The sequence below is a fragment of the Marmota marmota genome, unplaced genomic scaffold (assembly GCF_001458135.2).
Source record: "Marmota marmota marmota unplaced genomic scaffold, marMar, whole genome shotgun sequence".
In the NCBI taxonomy this organism is placed as follows: Eukaryota; Metazoa; Chordata; class Mammalia; order Rodentia; family Sciuridae; genus Marmota; species Marmota marmota.
In genome coordinates, this window is record NW_025999960.1 from 21,148,435 (window position 1) to 21,168,593 (window position 20,159).

Here is a 20,159-nt window from a genome sequence, read left to right on the forward strand (position 1 = left end):
GATCGTTACACAAGCTCATCATTACACAGGAGGCCTGACCAGGAAGTTGCCCAAGTCTTAAGAAGGGACTATTGCTCTGATTGCAGCTGCAACCTGCATGAGACCTATCCTAGACGGAAGCTGCCTGGAAATCCAGGCATAGAGGGCAGTCTTTGGACCATGGCAGCAATCAGCAGAAGACCATGAGGAAAAGTTGCCTGAACCCCAGGAAGCTTAAAGTAAAGGTGCCTGAATTGTGATATTAGGCACTGGGAAGTCAGTCAAGGTAGAAAGTTGCCAGAATTCAATGCAGTAAAGAGCAATGGTGCACAAACTGACCCATGGCCAGAGATGGCGAATGTTTAGGCACTGTTTGAACACCTACTGGATGTTACTTCAGCTAGAACCCAGGTAAACCAGATGAGTCTCTTTACTTAGTGATAAGGACAGTACCCCAGTAATCTGTGACAGCCAGGGGAAATGCTTTTGAACCACAAAGAATCTACAACCATGGGACCTGTGCTTGTACACAGCCAACAGGCCTTTTACAACCTTGAAAATGATCCTGAAGAGGAGAGCAAGTACAAGGTGGTTTTTGGCAATCACAGCCCTAGTCCAGAGCCCAGCATCCTGAACTTCTACACACAAGAAAAATGATCAACAGACACAACATGGAACAGGCATGTCAGGCAGTCACAGGCACCTGAGCTGACAAACCAAAACGAGGTGGTGGGAGATCCACAGCAACTCAGGTAGTGGCTCCAGTGACAGCTTCTCTGGAGGGGTCCAAAGCCAAGAATGATGGACATCTTCTGAAGATTCCAAATCCTAATAAAACCCAAACCAATATTCAATGAGAATTTTCTTCAATTTGCCATGTTTATTATAAATAACACTAACATCAACTTAATCATATATATCTCTATATATTATTCTTTATCTGGATTGTTAGTCATTATACTAATAGGTGACACTGTTCCCTCAACACGTTTCAAAGTATTTCTTCTAAACATTAAAAGCATTTAAAGCATGGAATCAGTCTGTGTTTTCCCACCTCTGGTTTATACTTCCTCCTCTTACTCCTAGTCTCCCTCTAACATTATCTACTACTGCATCAAATCCCAACCCATCCACAATTTTCTTCTATTTAACTTGATGTATATTATTTCTTTCCACTTTTCTCTATTTTTTCTTTTTCTCTCTCTTGTGCCTATCTATCTGTCGTTCCTATTTCTGCCCTGTATAATGCTACAGAAGTTATTCTATTTAAAAAAAACTAATCTAAATTAGTGTTATGTTAAAATGCAGCCAAATTATTGCTTATAGCACCACAATTAACAATAGACAAGCTGTAGAACCAACCTAGGTGTCCTTCAACAGATGAATGGGTAAGGAAAATGTGGTAAACAAAACACAATGGAGTATTACTCAACTATAAAGAAAAAGGAAATAATGGCATTTGCTGAAGTGGGAGCTAACTGGAGACAATCATGCTAAGTGAAATAAGCCAGACCCAGAAAGTCAAAGGTCCAATGTTTTCTCTGTTAGGTGGAAGCCAGGCCAAAACAAAAGGACAAAAGAAAAAACAAAGTAAATAAGGGCTTCCATCCCAACAGAATAAAGATCAATCGAGTAGAAGAAGGGAATTGAGGAAGAGAGAGGAAATACAGGTTATGGGAATAACAGTAGAACAAATCTGACATATTTTTCCTATATACATATGTTAATGTACCAGAGTGAATCTCACCATTATGTATATCCACAAGACAATAATTTAAAAGAAAATCTATAAACAAATTGCAGAAAACTCAGTAGAGGAAAGGGAACAAGGGGAGGGAAGAGAAGAGGGAATGGGGAAATAGTGGGGATTGAATTAGAGCAAATTATATTCCCTGCTTTCTTACATGCCAAAATGTATCCTAATGTTATGTATAACTAAAAAGAACAAATTAAAAAAACACAAGAAAGGGGAAAGATGAATTTTTAAAATTTTTTTGGTTAGAAAAATTCTGTCCTTAATTGAACATTCTCTTAAAAAAAGACAATCAACCTAATTCACCAATATTTCTCCCCAGGTTCCATAGATTGATCTGTCATAGCATATCCAGATATACAGAACACAATTCTAAGGACAAAAACAATTCAAATTCAGCATACATACAAAACATACTGTATTCAATGAATTCCATAGCTGAAACACTGAACTGGACCTGAAAATGTCCAATAGAAAAATCACACATAGAAAAGGAAAGTAGGTCATGAACTATTTATTATGTTGCTTACTTGGTTTCTAATGTGAAAGGAACAATATTTTTTATTTGTTCTTTTTAGATACCTATGATGGTAGAGTGTATTTCACATTATTTACACAAACATGGAGTATAGAAATAAACAATATATGAGAAATTTTTCAGATACATATTTCATGAGTTTTATGTTTATATTTACCCTCAATTTTCATTGTATCTTGCTGATGTGATCATCTACTAACTTTATCTTGCCTAAAATACATACTCAATATTCTTCCTGTCAACAAGTAAGAATCTAAATGTCACAGTTAGTATGTATTATGGTTTGGATATGGGATATCCCCCAAAAGCTTCTGAATTAATAAAGAAATATTCAGAGGTAAAGATGATTAGTTTATGAGAGTAGTGAACAATTAGGCCATCTTAATTTTAATGTATTAACTGGGTGCTTACTATATAATGGGAGAGGTGTGGTTGAAGAAAGTAGGTCAATGGAGGCATGACTTTGGAGTTTATATTTTGTCCTCAGTTCCTGGAGAGAGAGAGAGAGAGAGAGAGAGAGAGAGAGAGAGAGAGAGAGAGAGAGAGAGAATCTCCTTCATGTTTTCCATGAGGTCAGCAGCTCTTTCCCACCACACCCCCTGCCATGATGCTCCATATCACCTCAGACCCACTGCAATTAAATCAACCAACCATGGTCTGAACTTATGAAACAGTCATCCAAATCCAAAAAAAATATTCTACCCTCTAATTTTTCTTGTTGGGTATTTTGGTCAGAGCAACCAAATGATAACTAGCACAATATTCTATGGTCTCTACCCTATTTTATGCTTTTTTACATGTTCCCATGAAGTAGGATATATTATTTTGGCAGACATTTGTTTCAGGTTGAAAGAAAATAATATTAACAGTATGAAGTCCACAGTAAGTCAAGACTGTCATTTCTTCCTTGTTGTTGCTAGCAAAAGCATTGCTCATTTTTCTGTTACTTAATGTTGGGGGAAAAACATAATTTCTGAAAGTGCCTAATTAAAATTATTCAGCTTTTATTTAGGGTGCTCTCCTCAGTACCATGTTCTCCAGAGACAGTTTAATTATGCTCTCCAAAAAGAGTCCCCTGTGTCTATTTGGAGGCAGGAAAAAAGCAAACAAAATTGGTTTGTTTAAGAAAGAATATTTACAAAACCAAGTTTTATAACTGGAAGGTGAACAAAGTAATTAAAAAATACAGCCCATCTTTCTTTAAACAATACTTATTGAGAGCCAAGTAAAATGTATTTCAGGTTTCCTAACACCTAGGGTCAGGACTCTGTTCTTTTTAAAGAAAGTCTGGCAAACAAGATGCCAAGTACTTGGTCTTGGATCATACAACCTAGGATAATACTTTACTATTAATCTTCTCAACAATTTTATTTCATATACCATGTAGCTCACCTCTTTTCCATAAATATTGCTCCTTGATTCTTATTCATGAAATGGCCCTCTCTTGATTAGAAACCATTTTCAGTTGATTCACAAGCAAAATATACACCTTTATCACCTCCATTTCTCTGTATTTCCCCAAAATACTGAAAAAATTCCAACTTTTTTTTTTCTTTCCTGCTTTCTCACCTCCATGTCTTTCTCTCTCTTTCTTCCTTCCTATCCCTTTTTCTTTTCCTTTCTTTTTTCCCTTCCCTCTCTCCTTTTTTCTTTCCAATAGCTTTTTCAAACTCCATAAGAGCATCATCTCTGGCTTCAAAATCCTTACCTGTAAGCAGTTCTAAAGCATCCATTTTTCTACTGCCATTTCCAAATCCACAGCTCATACTTTTATTTCTAAATAATAAGTTAGTACTAGAGACACTTTTACTCAATGACAACTTTGCAATACTACTGAAATTTCAGACATTGGGGCTTAACATGAATTGACTACTTGGGACTGCACTTAGAGCTTCTACCACTGCCCAGAATACCAAATTTCTTCTCAAGTCACCAACTCTTTCTCAGACCTTAAGCAGCAGAACTTCTTAGATACTTTGTCTAGGTATGGTTGTAGGACCTTCTCTGAGTATTTGAGGGCATGTCCCCATCCCATCAGGGACTCTATGATGTCAGAAATATGTTTTTTGTTTTGTTTTGTTTTAGTTATAGATGGACACAATATTTTCATTTATTTATTTTTATGTGGTGCTGAGTATTGAACCAGTGCCTCACATGTTCAAGGCAGGTGCTATACCACTGAGCCACACCCCCAGCCTAGCAATATATATATATTTTTTTAGAGAGAGAGAGATAGAGATAATTTTTTAATATTTATTTATTTTTTAGTTTTCAGCAGACACAACATCTTTGTTTGTATATGGTGCTGAGGATCGAACCTGGGCTGCATGCATGCCAAGCAAGCGCTCTACTGCTTGAGCTACATATCCAGCCCAGCAATATGTTTTTTAATGGAGTCATTCTTACAGAATGTTCACTGTATATAGTAAAGATCATCAACCCAGATTCCATCAAGTTTGTCATTATGCAAGAAAATCAGAGGTAGCCACAGGTTGAGAAGTGCATGCAAAGATCTGAAAGAAAAACATCAAACATTGTCACTCAAAGAAAAGTAACCTAGCATTTGGCTTTCAGCATCCAACTACTACCATGTAGGATTATCTCAATGTAAATGCATTTTTAAAAATTTCTGGCTTCATTTATTTTTTTCTCCTTTCTAATCATTGTATAACATACATCACTAAACTTTGGCCCTCAGAAACTGATCTATACAGTGATACATTATTATTGAATTCAAAAAGGAATAAGTTTAGTACATTGGAAAATTCTGAATTTGCTTCTTTAGAATTATGTAAATAATATTTTATAGTCCTGATTCCCTTGTGAAATTATTAACTCTCTATACCAATAAGGGTGATAATGAGTAACATGGAAAATTAAGAAATACTTCAAAATATTTCATGTAGGTGTTTTGACTGTGGAAATAGACAGTTACCCCTGGTGAGCAAACTCCTGGGGGTAACTGGCATCCTGATTTCCATGATTGGAACCCCCAGCTTTTCCCTGATGAGGTTATTAAGATAAGTATGCACATGAACTACCTGGTTTCCATACTGATATGTTTTGAAGGACAGAGGCTCTGAGTTTGCATTTACCTGGACTTTATCTCAGTTAGCTAGACTTCAGGATTAAAAGAAATACTGGCTAAAGTGTAGTCATTGGTGGTGGGTAATATGTAACTTTTTGGGTTATTAAAGAGGATGGTAGAGAGGGGCAGGAACCCCTTTTTTTCTACCATCCTTCTGTCTGTCTGCACCTTCCCTGTGTGTCTGTGTCTGTCCTTTGTGTGCCTCCTCCACAAGTCTCCCTGCACAGATGTTCTTTAACAGTTTCATGTTCAGAAATTCAGAACATCTGTTCATTGGAAAAAATTTTAACAAATATTTTATATTTTAAAATTTTCTACTTAGTTTTTACACACATATAATCAGATATTTAAAGGAAAGTAAGGCATATTTTAAAAGCATAATTTTCTTATGCAGATATATTTATTAAAGCTATCAAGAGACTAACTTTATATTAAATGACTGGGAATGCATATGGAAGATAACAGACAGATTATTTTGTTATGGTTAATGTACATTCTCCAAAACAGTACATTTTTGGTTGTTTGTTTAATTTTTGTTTGTTTTCTTGTAGATGGACACAATACCTTTGTTTACTTACTTTTATGTAGTACTGAGGATCAAACTCAGTGCCTCAAATGTGCTAGGCAAGTGCTCTACCACTGAGCTACTATCCCAGTAACATCTTGCTTGTCAATTTATTCCTTATTTATAGGCCTTTTATGTTTCTTAACTCAGGACATGTAATAAAAATGGAGTCTTAAACTTATTAAAGAATTATTTCTTATTTTAATTTTTAGACCTGGAAGAAGTGAACAAAAGGGAATAAAAAATCATATATCTGCAACTGAGTTCATTCTTCTGGGATTAAGAGATGACCCAAAGCTCAATATTTTCATTTTTCTATTTCTGTTTTTCACCTACATACTAAGCATTACTGGAAACTTAACAATTATCGCCCTCATTCTGGTAGACTTGCACCTAAAAACACCCATATATTTCTTCCTTAGGAATTTCTCTTTCGTAGAAATCTCATTCACCACAGTTTCTATTCCTAGATACCTAGTCAGCATCATAACAGGAGATAAGACCATTTCCCATAATTCTTTCATGGCCCAGGTGTTTTTCCTCATACTGTTTGGCTCAACAAAATTTTTCCTTTTAACTGCCATGTCCTATGACCATTATGTGGCTATCTGCAAGCCACTGAATTACACAACAATAATGAACAGCAGGGTCTGCACCCTGCTTGTCCTTGGTTCTTGGCTAACTGGCTTTCTCATTATCTTTCCACCTGTGATCATGGGACTACAACTGGATTTCTGTGACTCCAACATCATTGACCACTTCACCTGTGACTCCTCTCCTATGCTCCTGATCTTCTGCACAGACACATCCTTTCTAGAGCTCTTAGGATTTTTTCCTGGCCATATTAACTCTCATTGTAACCTTAACATTAGTGATTCTGTCCTATGTGTTCATCATTAAGACAATTCTGAGAATCCCCTCTGCTGAGCAAAGGAAAAAGGCCTTTTCCACTTGCTCCTCACACATGATTGTTGTCTCCATTTCTTATGGAAGCTGCATTTTCATGTATGTCAACACATACACCATTCTTCCATTTGTTCATTCACTTCCAAAATCAACTTCTTTTTCCAGAATGTTTTGTCTCACTTTGATCTCCTTTGCAGTTATCATTTTACATTTATGCATGCTGAAAATCCTAAGATTGTTTTAATGTCACAAAAATAAGAATGAGAAAATGATATTCGGCATTAATGCTAGAATTTTGGTTTAAGAATCCTTGAAAAACTTTCCAAGAAACTTCATAACCTAAGCAAAATAAATGTTATTTCAAGCAACTTTGAAAATTATTTTTCCAAGTGCATATTTAAAAAAATACTATTTAAGTAAGCAAATTTTTTTGCATGTGAAGTAATGTCTTCTTCTATGTTTCTATTTGTCATTCTGTTTTCTATTGTTTTTGCATCATAAATATTGTTCCTATGGTATCAATACATAGATGTTATAGCTTCATCATGAATTCCATATTTTATTGTTATAATGTATGTTTTTTATTGATTTTTTAAAAAAATAAATAACAGCAGATTGCATTGCAATTCTTATTATCACAATATACCACAATTTTTCATATCTCTGTTTGTATATAAAGTATTTTGATACCCAATTCTTGTCTTTATCATGTATTTTTGATAATGATGTCTATCACTTTCCACCATCCTTGCTAATCCCCTGCCCCCACCTTTTGCTCCCACCCCTCTTCCCTATCTAGAATTCATCTATTCCTCCCATGTTCCCCCTCCCTACCCCACTATGAGTCAGCCTCCTTATACCGGAGAAAACATTCGGCATTTGTTTTTTGGGGAGTGGCTAACTTCACTTAGCATTATCTTCTCCAACTGCGTCCATTTACCTGTAAATGCCATGATTTTATTTTTTTTTTATTGCTGAGTAAAATTCCATTGCATATATATGCTACATTTTTTTTTAATCCATCATCCACTGAAGGACATCTAGGTTGGCTCCACAGTTTAGCTATTGTGAACTGTGCTGCTATAAACATTGATGTGGCTGTGTCCCTGTAGTATGTTTTTTTTTTTTTTTTTTTTAAGTCCTTTGGATATAGATTGAAGAGAGGGATAACTGGGTTAAATGGTTGTTCCACTCCAGGTTTTCTAAGGAATCTCCATACTGCTTTCCAGATTTGTTGCACCAATTTGCAGTCTCACCAGCAATGTATGAATGTGCCTTTTCCCCAACATCCAGGCCAACACTTTTTGTTGTTTGTATCCTTGATAACTGCCATTCTGACTGGCGTGAGATGAAATCTTAAAGTAGTTTTGATTTTCATTTCTGTAATTAATAGAGATGTTCAACATTTTTTCATATATTTGTTGATGAACTGTATATCTTCTTCTAATAGAGGAAAAAGTAGGCCCAAGTCTTTATCATGTCAGATTAGGCCCTGACTTCCTTAACAAGACTCCTAAAGTGCAAGAAATAAAATCAGAATTAATAAATGCAATGGATTCAAACTAAAAAACTTCTCAGCAAAGACGCAATCAATGAGGTGAAGAAACAGCCTACATTTGGAGAGCAAATTTTTGCCACACGCACATTAGAAAGAGCACTAATCTCCAGGATATATAAAAATCTTTAAAAAAAATAACACCAAAAAACAACCCAATCAATAATTGGTTTAAATATTTTAAAAAACAGAGGTGTGTTTGGAGACTTAGAAGGTTGGGGGACTAAAAATATTTAAAATATTCACACTCAGCTACAGGAAATTTTAGCTCTTTCAAAGCATTTGGAAAGAGAACAATAATACTCTGGTAACTGTTTAACAATTAGTTTATTATCAAAGAATATTCAGACATAATTTTTATGAATACAATTTATAAATAATAATAATACAACATACCATAATCTTCATTGCAAATTTTATACACTCAATTTATTTTCTCAGAATGTTTTTTTTTATTTTCACCAAATTCCAATCTATGAGAAGAAAATGTTACAATTCAATATTAGTTTGACAAAGTCATATTTCAATCTACTTTTTCCTATAGATTTATTGCCATTAAGTCTGTCTTATTCAATTAATTTTAAAGACTTTTAAATATAGTTTAATTCCATTTGTTTAATTCATTTTAAAATTTATCACATTGGTTAACAAATTTCTCTCAAGATTTATAAAACTCGACACTGTGGCATTACCTTCTCTTTTCCAAATTAAGGACAAAAAGATTATGCTAGCGTATTGATTAAACTTGCATTTGCCTTACACCTCTAATATTTTCAATATGAACACTGCAACAATTTCCCACCTGTCTTTATTTTTCCTCATTATCATATAGCTTTATTTTTATTTTATTATTTTTATGTTTTAGTAATACATTATAATTATATATGATAGTGAAGTTTATTGTAACACATTTATAAATTCATGTAACATAATTTTTTCCATTGCTCCATTTTAGTACCTAGTATTGACCTCCTTCCTTTGCTTTATCGATCTTTCTTCTATTTTTATTGTTTTTATGTTGATTTTTACTTTTGTTTTGTTTTTGTTTATTTGCTTGTTTGTTTGTTTTCATACAGATTATTGAATCCAGGAGGACTTTAACACTGAGCTACATCCTCAGGCCTTTTTTATTTTTTATTTTGAGACAAGGTCTCACTAAGTTGCTTAAGCCCTCTCTAAATTGCTGAAGCTAACTGAACTTGTGCTCCTTCTGCGTCAGCCTCCCCATTTGACAGAATAAGATGCATGTGCCTCCACATGTGTCTTTATTTTTTTAACTGGTGAAAAATAGTGATTCATAAAACTGGAATTCATTGTGATATATTCATACATGTACTTAGCATAATTTGGTCAATTTCATTACTCAGTTGTTCCCCTTTCTCACCCCTCCTACCTCCTTCTCAATTCACTTTCACTATTCAACTTTTCTCACCCCTCACCACTTTTCTTTTTTTTTCTTTTTTTTAATTGGTTGTTCAAAACATTACAAAGCTCTTGACATATCATATTTCATACATTAGATTCAAGTTGGTTATGAACTCCCAATTTTACCCCAAATACAGATTTTCTTTATTTCTCTCTGCCATTCACAAATTAAAGAAATCATTATACTTTTGATTTCAAAAGAACCAAACTAAAATATTGGAGATAAAAGGCAGAATAAATCAACTAAAATTCAGGTGAAAGTTTTTCCAATAGAGTAGGTCAACTAGAAGACAGAATCCTAGAACTAGAAGACAAAATGTCTGGCATTAAATATTTAGACTGTATTAAGAAAATAAGTTAATCATGAACTGAATATACAAGAACTTAACAGACAACATTAAAAGATCAAATGTAAGAATGATTGGAATCAAAGAGGGATCTGAGACACAGGATAAGGTTGAGTATAAACTTTTTGGTTAATATCAGAAATTTTTTTGTATTTGGGAATGAGATGGCTGTCCAGATACAAGGCACATTCAGAACCCCAAATAGAGAAGGTCAGAAAAGAACTTCCCCAAGACTTATTGTATAATAATATTGTCTAACAATTAGGGGAAACAAAAGAAAGAATTTTCAAAAGTCTCAAGAAAAAAAATGTCATGTACTATTTAGAAGTAATTCAATGAAAATTTGATTTCTCTCTCCCTTATCTGGGAGGGACTGAATTATGTGTTTTAAGCCCTGAACAAAAATAACTACAAACCAAGATTGCCATATTCAATAAAGCTGTATTTCAGAATGAAAAGATAAATTTTTGATTTCTTGAAAATTTTCCAAGATAAGCATAAGCTAAAATCTTTGTTCCTAGGCACAAGGATTTTCTTGTTAGGACTTTTTAAATATTGTGCCATAACTGTGCTTTGAATGTACTGGCTGTGAAATTCCTGCAAGTGTGGAACAGAAGCTGTTTGTGCTAGCAGCTTCAACTTGCAAGAAAACACTCAGTTTTAAGAGAGAACACTCTGCTTTTTTTCTGGTTGAAGTAGCATTAAATAGAAACTATTCCCAGAACTGGCAGAAAGAATTTCAATTTAAAGTCTCTTTGCCTTTGCTAAATGGCCATTCATTAGAAGCAGACAAATGCAATGAAAATGAGTTTTCTAAAAAGGTTTAATGAAAGGATTGGAATGTCCACAAAAAGTCATGTGTGAGGCAATTCAAGAAGCTTTAGAGGTAAAATGATTGGGCTATGAGACCCTTAATCCAATTAGTGGATTAATACCATGTTAGGGGTTAACTTGGTGCTAACAGTAGGTGGGGAGGGTGAAAATGGAGAATGTGTGTCACTGGGGTATACATTTTGTTCTTGTTGAGTAAAGGTCTCTCTCTCTGCTTACTGTGATGTCCTGAGCTGCTCCCTCCACCGCATTCTTCTGCCCTTGAGCCTCAATAAATGGAGTCAGCTGTCTTTGGACTGAGACCCTGAAACCATGAGCCCCCAAATAAATTTCCCTCTTAAATTGTTTTTTTTTTCAAGTCTTTTGGTCAGAGTAGAGAAAAAGCTCTCTAAAACAGATAGAGATATTCCAGATAAATAAAGGCAGAAACAAAACAGGAATAGTTGTCCTTGTATCTAACAAAACAGGCATCAAACCCAAAATTAATCATAAAAGACAAAGACAGTCACATTATAAAGTGAAAAATCCAACAAGAAGATATAATGATATTAAATATTTATGCCCCAAACATTAGTGCACCTAATTACATAAATAAGCATGATTCCATGTAATAATTCATATAGAAGCCAAAACAATAATACTGAGATATTTTAACACACCTTTCCCTAGGATAGGTCAACCAGACATAACATCAGTAAAGATTCCTCTGCACCCCCCCAAATTTATTAATTAAATTAAACTAATAAACATCTGCAGAATATTTCATTCAACAATGGCCAAATTCACTTTATTCTCAGCTGCTTATATAACCTAAAAAATAGGCCATATTTTTCACCACAAAACAAGTCATAGAAAATAGGAAAAAAAATATAATTCCTTCCATCTTACCAGATGAAAGAATAAAATTATAAATCAACAACAACAACAAAAGGAAAGAAAGATATAAAAATTAGGAAATAGAGGGAATGAGGTCAGAAATTTAAGGAGCTTTAGAATAATATGAGAATATTGGCTCAACATATCAAAATCTCTATGGCACTGTGCAGGTGGCTCTACGAAAAAAAAAAGTTGGTGGCAGTGAGTGCCTATATAAAATAAGAAAGGTCCCAAATAAAGAATAAATAAATAAGTAATCTAATGATGCATATCAAGGTTCTAGAAAATCAAGAAAAAACATCAAAAGCAGTAAAAGAAAATAATTAAGATCAAAGCTGAAATTAATGAAATAGAGAATTAAAAAATATAAAATATCAGTAAAATAAAGTGTTGATTCTTGGAAATGATGAATAATATTGAAAAGCCCTTAAGCAAACTAATAAAAAGGAGACAAGATCCAAATTAATAGAAGTAGAAATATAAGAGGAGACACAACCACAGACACTACAAAAATCCAGAGAATAACTAGGGTCTGTATTGGAAATTGTACTTAAGTAAATCAGAAAACTGAAAGAAATGGATAAATTTCTACTTATATATGAATCACCAAGAGGATATAAACTAAGAAGATATTAAAAAAAAACACTAAACAAAACAAGAACAAGCAATGAGATTGAAGCAGTAATAAAAAGGCTTCCAACAAAGAAAAGTTCACAATCAAATGGATTATCTGGTGAACTCTCTCAAGCTTTTAAAGAAGAATTACTGCCAAGACTCCTAAAAATATTTCATGAAATAGAAACAGAGATGAATCACTTCCAAATTCATTTTCTGAGGCCTGTATTCCCCTTATACCTAAACTAGATAAGGACACATCAAGGAAATAAAATTACAGACTAATGTCACTTATGAGTGTAGCTGCAAAAATACTTAATAAAGAGCAACTATGTTTAACAAAATATCAAAAATCACAACCATAAATCAAGTTAGTTTTTTGCTATGGAAGCAATATATGCAAATCAATATATGCAATATATCCAATATATGCAAATCAATAAATATAATTCACTACATGGATTATATTTACAAAAATGTCTTCATTATTTCAATAGATGTGGCAAAAGCCTTCAATAAAATTCAACACTCATTCATGACCACAAAATTGAAGAAATTATAAAAGAGTAGTTTGGCTTAAGATCATAAGGCTATGTGGATAAACCCAGAGCCAACATCATATAGAATGGGATAAAACTAAAAACACTTTTTCTAAAATCAGGAATAAGTCAAAGACGTGCACTATCAACACTCTTATTCAATATAGTATTTGAAATTTTAGCCAGTTAAATTAGGTATAAAAAGGAAATGAATGGATACAAATAGAAAAACAAGAAGTCAAATTATCAAGCTTTGTAGATGATATATCTGATACTTAAAAGTTATAAAAAAACTCTATCAAAATACTATTTGAACTAATATACAAATTCAGCAGAGTAGTGTAGTACAAACCCACATACAAAAATCAATAATGAATTCACTAAAAAAGAAATCAGAAAATAATTCCTTTCACAATAGCTTCAAATAATAAAAATAAAATATTTATGTTTAAGTCTAAAAAAGTGAAAGATCTCTACAGTGACAATTATGGAATACTGACTAAAAAATTGAAGACAATATTAGAAGTTGAAAATATGTACTATGTTCTTGTCTAGCCAGAATTAATACTGCTAAAAAGATGACCTTACCAAAAGTGACTTATAGATTCAGTGCAATCCCCATCAAAATATTAATAACATTCTTTACAGAATTAGTTAAAAACAGTCCTAAAATCCAGATGGAAAAATAAAAGACACAGAACAGCCAAAGCAATTAATAAGAAAAAGAGCAATACTGTAGGCATATAATGCAGAAGTGCAGTAACAAAAGCAGCATGGTATTTACATTAAAACCGACCCATAAACCATGGAATAGAAGACACAAAACCAACCCCACACAAATAAAGCCATCTGATTCTTGACAAAGACACCAAAAAACATAGGCTGGAGAAAATATAGCTCATTTTGACAAATGGTGCTGGGTAAACTGGATATCCATATGAAAATAATCTCAAAATGGACCAAAACCCTGGAAATTAGACTAGATACTTTGCAGTTGATAGAAGAAAATAAGGGAAACACTCCAACATGTATGTGCGGGCAATAACTTTCTCATTAGGATCTAAAGCTCAGGAAATAATACCAATAATTAATTAATGGGATGGCATCAAGTTTAAAAGCTTCTGCATAGCAAAGTAAATAAGAGCATGGAGCGTCTACACAAAATATTTGCCATCTACTCTTCTGACAGGGGATTATATCTAGAATATATATTTAAAAAACTCAAAAAACTTAACATTAAAAACTAAAATAAAAATAACCCAATCAACACATGGCCAAATGAACTGAATAAGAAATTTCCCACAAGAAGAAACAAATGGTAAGAAATACATGAAAAAAATGTTCAACAGCCTTAGCAATCAGGGAGCAAATCAAAGCTACACTGAGATCTGAACTCATGCCAGTTGGAATGGCAATCATCACAAATAGAAATAATAATAAATGCTGGCACTTATTATTCCACTGCTGGTAGAATTGTAAATTAGTATACTTGCTGTGGAGAAATGTATTAGTCAGGGTTCTTTGGAGGAACAGAATCAATAGGAAGCATAACTAAGGGGATTTACTAGGTTGGCTTACATGACCAGAAGCTGGATAGTCCACAATGACTGTCTGCATGCTGGAGAGGTGGAAGAACCAGTAGCTGTACAGTCTGAGAGACTGAAGCCTCAGAACAACAGGGATAAACAATTCTACCCTAGTCTGTGACCAAAGACTTCTGGAAACTCCCTGGAGAATCACTGGCAGAGTCTGCTTTGGAAAAGTGTAGAAGCAAGAGTCTGATATCCTCAGATGATTGCAGTAGCAATCAAGAACCTGTTCAAGAAGAATTGAGTTTGCATCTGCTCTGCTTCCTTATTCTTCCAACTTTTATTCCATCCAAGCCTTCACCCTATTGTATCATGTTGCCCACATTTAGGGAGGGTCTCCATTTTGGTTGGCTAGCCCACATGCCAATCATTTCTAGACACACCCTCATTGACACACTTATAAGCCTCTTACTCCTTGACAGCTCTTAAGCCAATCAAGTTGACAATTCACATTGACCATTACAGATATATTTATGAAGGCTTATAGCAGCCCAGTTCACAATAGCCAAGTTATGTAGAGAGCCTATATATCCATCAGTTAATGAATGAATAAAGAATATGTGGGGGGCAGGGGTTGTGGCTCAGAGGTAAAGCGCTTGCCTAGCATGTGTGAGGTACTGGATTCAGTTCTCAGCACCACATAAGATAAAATAAATAACGATTGTGTCCACCTATAACTAAAACTAGTAAATAGTTTTTAAAAAGAATGTACAAAAAAAAAAAAAAGAATGTACACAATGGTGTTTCATTCAACCCCAAAAAATGAAATCATGTCATTTGTAGGAAAATGAATGGAACTTGAGAGGATTAGGTTAAGTTAAATAAGACAAACTCATCAAGTGTTGTTTTTGTTTGTTTTCATATGTGGAAGCTCGGGAGAAAAAAATGGAAAAAGGATGGAGGATATTATGAAAATGAAAGGGAAACAAATAGAGTAAAGGGAGGAAATCCGGAGAGGGATAAAGGAACTGAGGTACTGGAAAATAAAATTGATCACATTATGTTATGTGTATGTATAAATGTGTCACAATCAATGCCCTTATTATATAATTATAGTGGTCCAATAAGAAATTAAAACAATTTTGAAATTTTTTTGGGGAAAAATTATCAATAAGCAAACTTTCATGTAGCATCAGATTACCTGAATATATATTTTATCTGTGAACTATTGAAAATATAAATTGTTCAAAGACCTGTGCAATCAAAATATTTACAATGTTTTATTAATATTTTATTCTAAACTTCATTTAAAGAATATATATTTTTCTGAATATTTGTAAAATATAAAATGATGGAAAAATTATTCCCTTCATGATATATCAAAGTCTCCATAAGATATAAACACATATAAATCTTAATATAATGAGTCAATAGTATTAAGAAGACACTAGTACAAAAAAGTACAAAGATATCGAATTATAAAGAAACTGAGATATAATGTATGATGTTATCTTTTAAATGGACTAGATGAGAAATACACTTAAAATACCTCAAAATGTATACTATGTGCCATGAATCATCAATGGAAACTAAAAAAAAAATTAACACAATTATGACACTAACTATATCAAAACCTTAAAGAAAATACATATTAAATGAGTAATTGAAATTTTTCTCAAAGGTGAAGTTAATATTCACGTAAATGACCTCAAAAAAATGCCACTCCACCCCATGTATGAATTGGTTTGGAGATTTTTTTGGCTCCAGATACAGTTAGGCAATGCTAAAACTTTAAAAAACTGAAGCAAACTTTGCAAATATTCAGAATGAGAAGACAAATACTCATTTTTTTCCCCTTATGCTTGCTATGAATACTTCCCAGATAAGTTTTTACATCTCATAAAACTATGGGAGGGCTGGGGTTGTGGCTCAGTGGTAGCACACTTGCCTGGAACATGTGAGGCACTAGGTTTGATTCTCAGCACCATATATAAATAAATTAATTAAAGGTCTATTAACAACTAAAAAAATATTAGAAAAAAAACTGTGGAATATTCATGAAAACAATTGCAGTTGCAAACAGATGGAAAATTTTTTGTTCTTTTCCATTAGAAGAATTCATACTGGTAAAATGTCTATACTATCCAAGTGAACTATAGATTTAATGCTATTCTCATCTAAATACTAATGACATTTTTTAATATGGAAAATTTAAAAATTCTCAAATAGGTATGGGACCATCAATACTCAAATAGCCAAGCCAATCAAAGAGAAGGAAGAAAATTAGGTATCACTTAATTTAGGACTATATTATGAAACAACAGCTTTCAAAAGAGTATAGTTCTGGAATTAAAAAAAAAAAACACATAGAAGAATCAAACAAAATAGAGAAAAACCACCACAAATATGGTCAACTAATCTTAATTAAGGTCACGAATAATATACAATGAGACAAAGTCTCCTTAATAAATGGGAAAACTAAATATATACATGCAAAAGATTAAAATTGTATCTTTATTTATACACCTTATAAAAATTTTGAAATGGATTAAGGATGTAAACATAAGATCTGAAACCCTAAAACTCCCAGAAGAAAACAAAGAAAAGTCTCCTTGACCTTGGTCTTACAAATTTTTTTTTGATATGACACCAAAAGTGTATCTATAAAAACAAAAACAAATGATACTGTATTAAGCTATAGTTTATAAACAGCAAAATATATAATCAGTAGTATGAAAAAGCAATGTGAATAATGGAAGAAAAATTATTTACAAACCATATAGCTGAAAAGGGGCTAATATCCAAAATATTAAGAAACTCCTACAACACAATAGAAAAGAAAAGAAAAGAAAAACTCCTTTTTTTTTTTAAGGACAAAGACTTAAATAGACATTTTTTTTTTCAAATAATACATACAAATGGCCAAAAGTTTCTCATCATCACCAAACATCATGGAAATGCAATTAAAAACCACAGTAAGATATTACATTATACCTTTTTTAAATTACTATATGAGTAAGACATGAACAAAGAGATAACAAGTGTTGGTAAGGGTACGGAGAAAAGAAAGCCTGATGCCTTCATGGTTTTTAGTGAGAAATTAGGTGATAGGCTCACCAAGGATTGCTTTGAATTCCTCTGCTGCTCCAAAAGTGTTCTTTTTATTTTTGTCTTTCAATAAATTAATTTATAATGTGGCTTCATATAATTATTTTTGAGCTTATCCCACCTGAAGTCTCTTTAACTTCTTTGGTTTGTAGATGTATGTCTTTCATCAAAATTGGGAAGTTTCTCAGTGTTTGTTCAAATATCATTTCTGCCCCACTCTTTCTTAGTTCTGCATATGAGATGCACGCAATACTATGTTGATCTTCTTGGAAATAAAAATAAATGTAAAAGTTACTTCCAATTTTAGATGAACACTTATAACTTAGCTTAACTAATGAAAGGAGCAATACTCTATGTAAATTTCAGCTGCTATAATATATCTCAATAACCTCCAGTAATTTTTTGAAAGTGTTCCATAGATTATTTTTTCAGGACTTTTTTCTTAATAGACCTCTCACTTTTTTTATTTTTATATTTTAAACTGATTTCCCTCAACCTTAAGGATAATACTTGCAAAGTATGAAAGTAAACATCAGAAGATATTTGTTTATTTTTCCTGGGATTCACCCTTCCCCAAATACCCAGTTAACATTTTGCTGGATAATTTCCTCAGACTTCTCCTGGGACATAGGTACCATAATCACACAATTAAAATATGATTGCTAAAATGGATCAAGCACACAGATCAATTAGGGCTCTATTATTTACCACAAAAGTAATTAAGCTTTCATTTGCCTCAATTTTTTTTTTCTGAAATTATGTAAAACAAAGTACACTGAAGGTGCTATTTTTACTTTATTACTAGGGGAAAATAATGGATTTGGCCCTCTGAGAAATATCAAAACTAACTCTAGAATTTTTATCATTTATAATGGCAGAAATTTCATCTAAAGTTATGATCCTAAGGTAGTGGATGGAATATGTCAGGCCTCCAAGTATTAAATGATGATTAAAAGATAAAAATAAAATATTTTACTGGGTGTTTCAAAATGAAGCATAAAAGACTTTGTGAGGGAACTTGCAGTTTTATGGAAGGAGAGAGCAAAATATATTTTGAACAGTTGCATGACTTTTGATTTAAGCAAATTGAGAATATTATTTTGTATTCAACACTTAAGCTTTGCCATCAATATTTGATAAGAGGCAAGTAATTTTAAGTTTTTTTTATCTATGTTTCAACTTCTATTTATTCTATCTTATTTATTTCATTATGTTTGATCTGGTGTGCTTATTTATATATATCAGATATATATATATATANCAACAAAGAACAAAGGCCTTCTCAATCTGTTCCTCACACATGATTGTTGTCTCCATCTCATATGGAAGCTGCATCTTCATGTATATGAAAACATCAGCAAAGGAAGGAGTTGCTTTAACAAAAGGGGTGGCTATGCTCAACACTTCTGTGGCTCCTATGCTGAATCCATTTATTTACACTCTAAGGAACCAGCAGGTGAAACAAGCAATTAAAGACATTGTGAGGAAGATATTTGCCTCAAAATCATCAATCTGAACATGATTTACAACTAATTCAGGTGCATGATTTTAACTATAAAGCCAAAACCATTGCTGTTTAGTTAGTCTTTGCTTTCTTATCTCTTCTAAGAAAAACAACTTTTTAATGCTATTTGGGATTAATTTAATGTACTTGTATATCAAGTCCTTTATGAACTCACACACAAAATTATTGTGGAATGATTTGATGCATTTTTGTATGATACACTTCAAAAATAGGTCTAAAGTCTCTTTATATATGAATTTATATACTTCAAGTATATACATGCTAATGATAATCACTGCACATATATTTGAACAAAATAAGACATTGTGTTTCTTGAGTTAGTAATTCATATATGTGTTTATACAAATATATACATACACATATATGTTCTTACAAATGTGTGTACATATAGGTGTGTCTGTATGTGTATGTGTATACCCTCTTTTTGCCTTTTGGTGGTTCTAGAGATCTAAAATACTGTGTTTTAAATGATTACTGTTGTTGTTTTTTTAATAGGGTAAACAGACATATAGGTTACAGGAAGAAATAATATATAAACAATATAGGTTAAACAAGGTGGAAGAGGAGGATTAATTTTTGTACTGAACATTTGAAATTAAATTCACAACTTACTTAAAATCTATATGATTTAAAAATTGAGTAATATTCATGATCATGATAGCAAATTAGAAATAGGCTCAATATTATTGCTAGCTTTTGCTTCTAAATAAATATATTATATTTATTATTACCTGAATTATTTTACTTATTTATGCTGGCTTTCACAAGAAAAATTAATATAACTATGACTTTAAAAACAATTTTATGTTGGGTATACTCATGCACACCTATAATTCCAGTGGCTCAGTAGGCTGGGGCTGTACTATCACAAGTTCAAAGCCAAGAATCAAACTCAAAATATAAAATTAAAAAAGGCTGGGGATGTAGCTCAGTGGTTAAGCACGTGTGGGTTCAATCCCTGATGCAAACAAACAAAAAGA

General features: G+C 32.7%; 1 pseudogene; it reads left to right on the plus strand.

The window, feature by feature from the left end:
- Positions 1-489: 489 nt before the first annotated feature.
- On the plus strand, positions 490-19,170 carry LOC107148785 (annotated as a pseudogene).
- Positions 19,171-20,159: the final 989 nt, after the last annotated feature.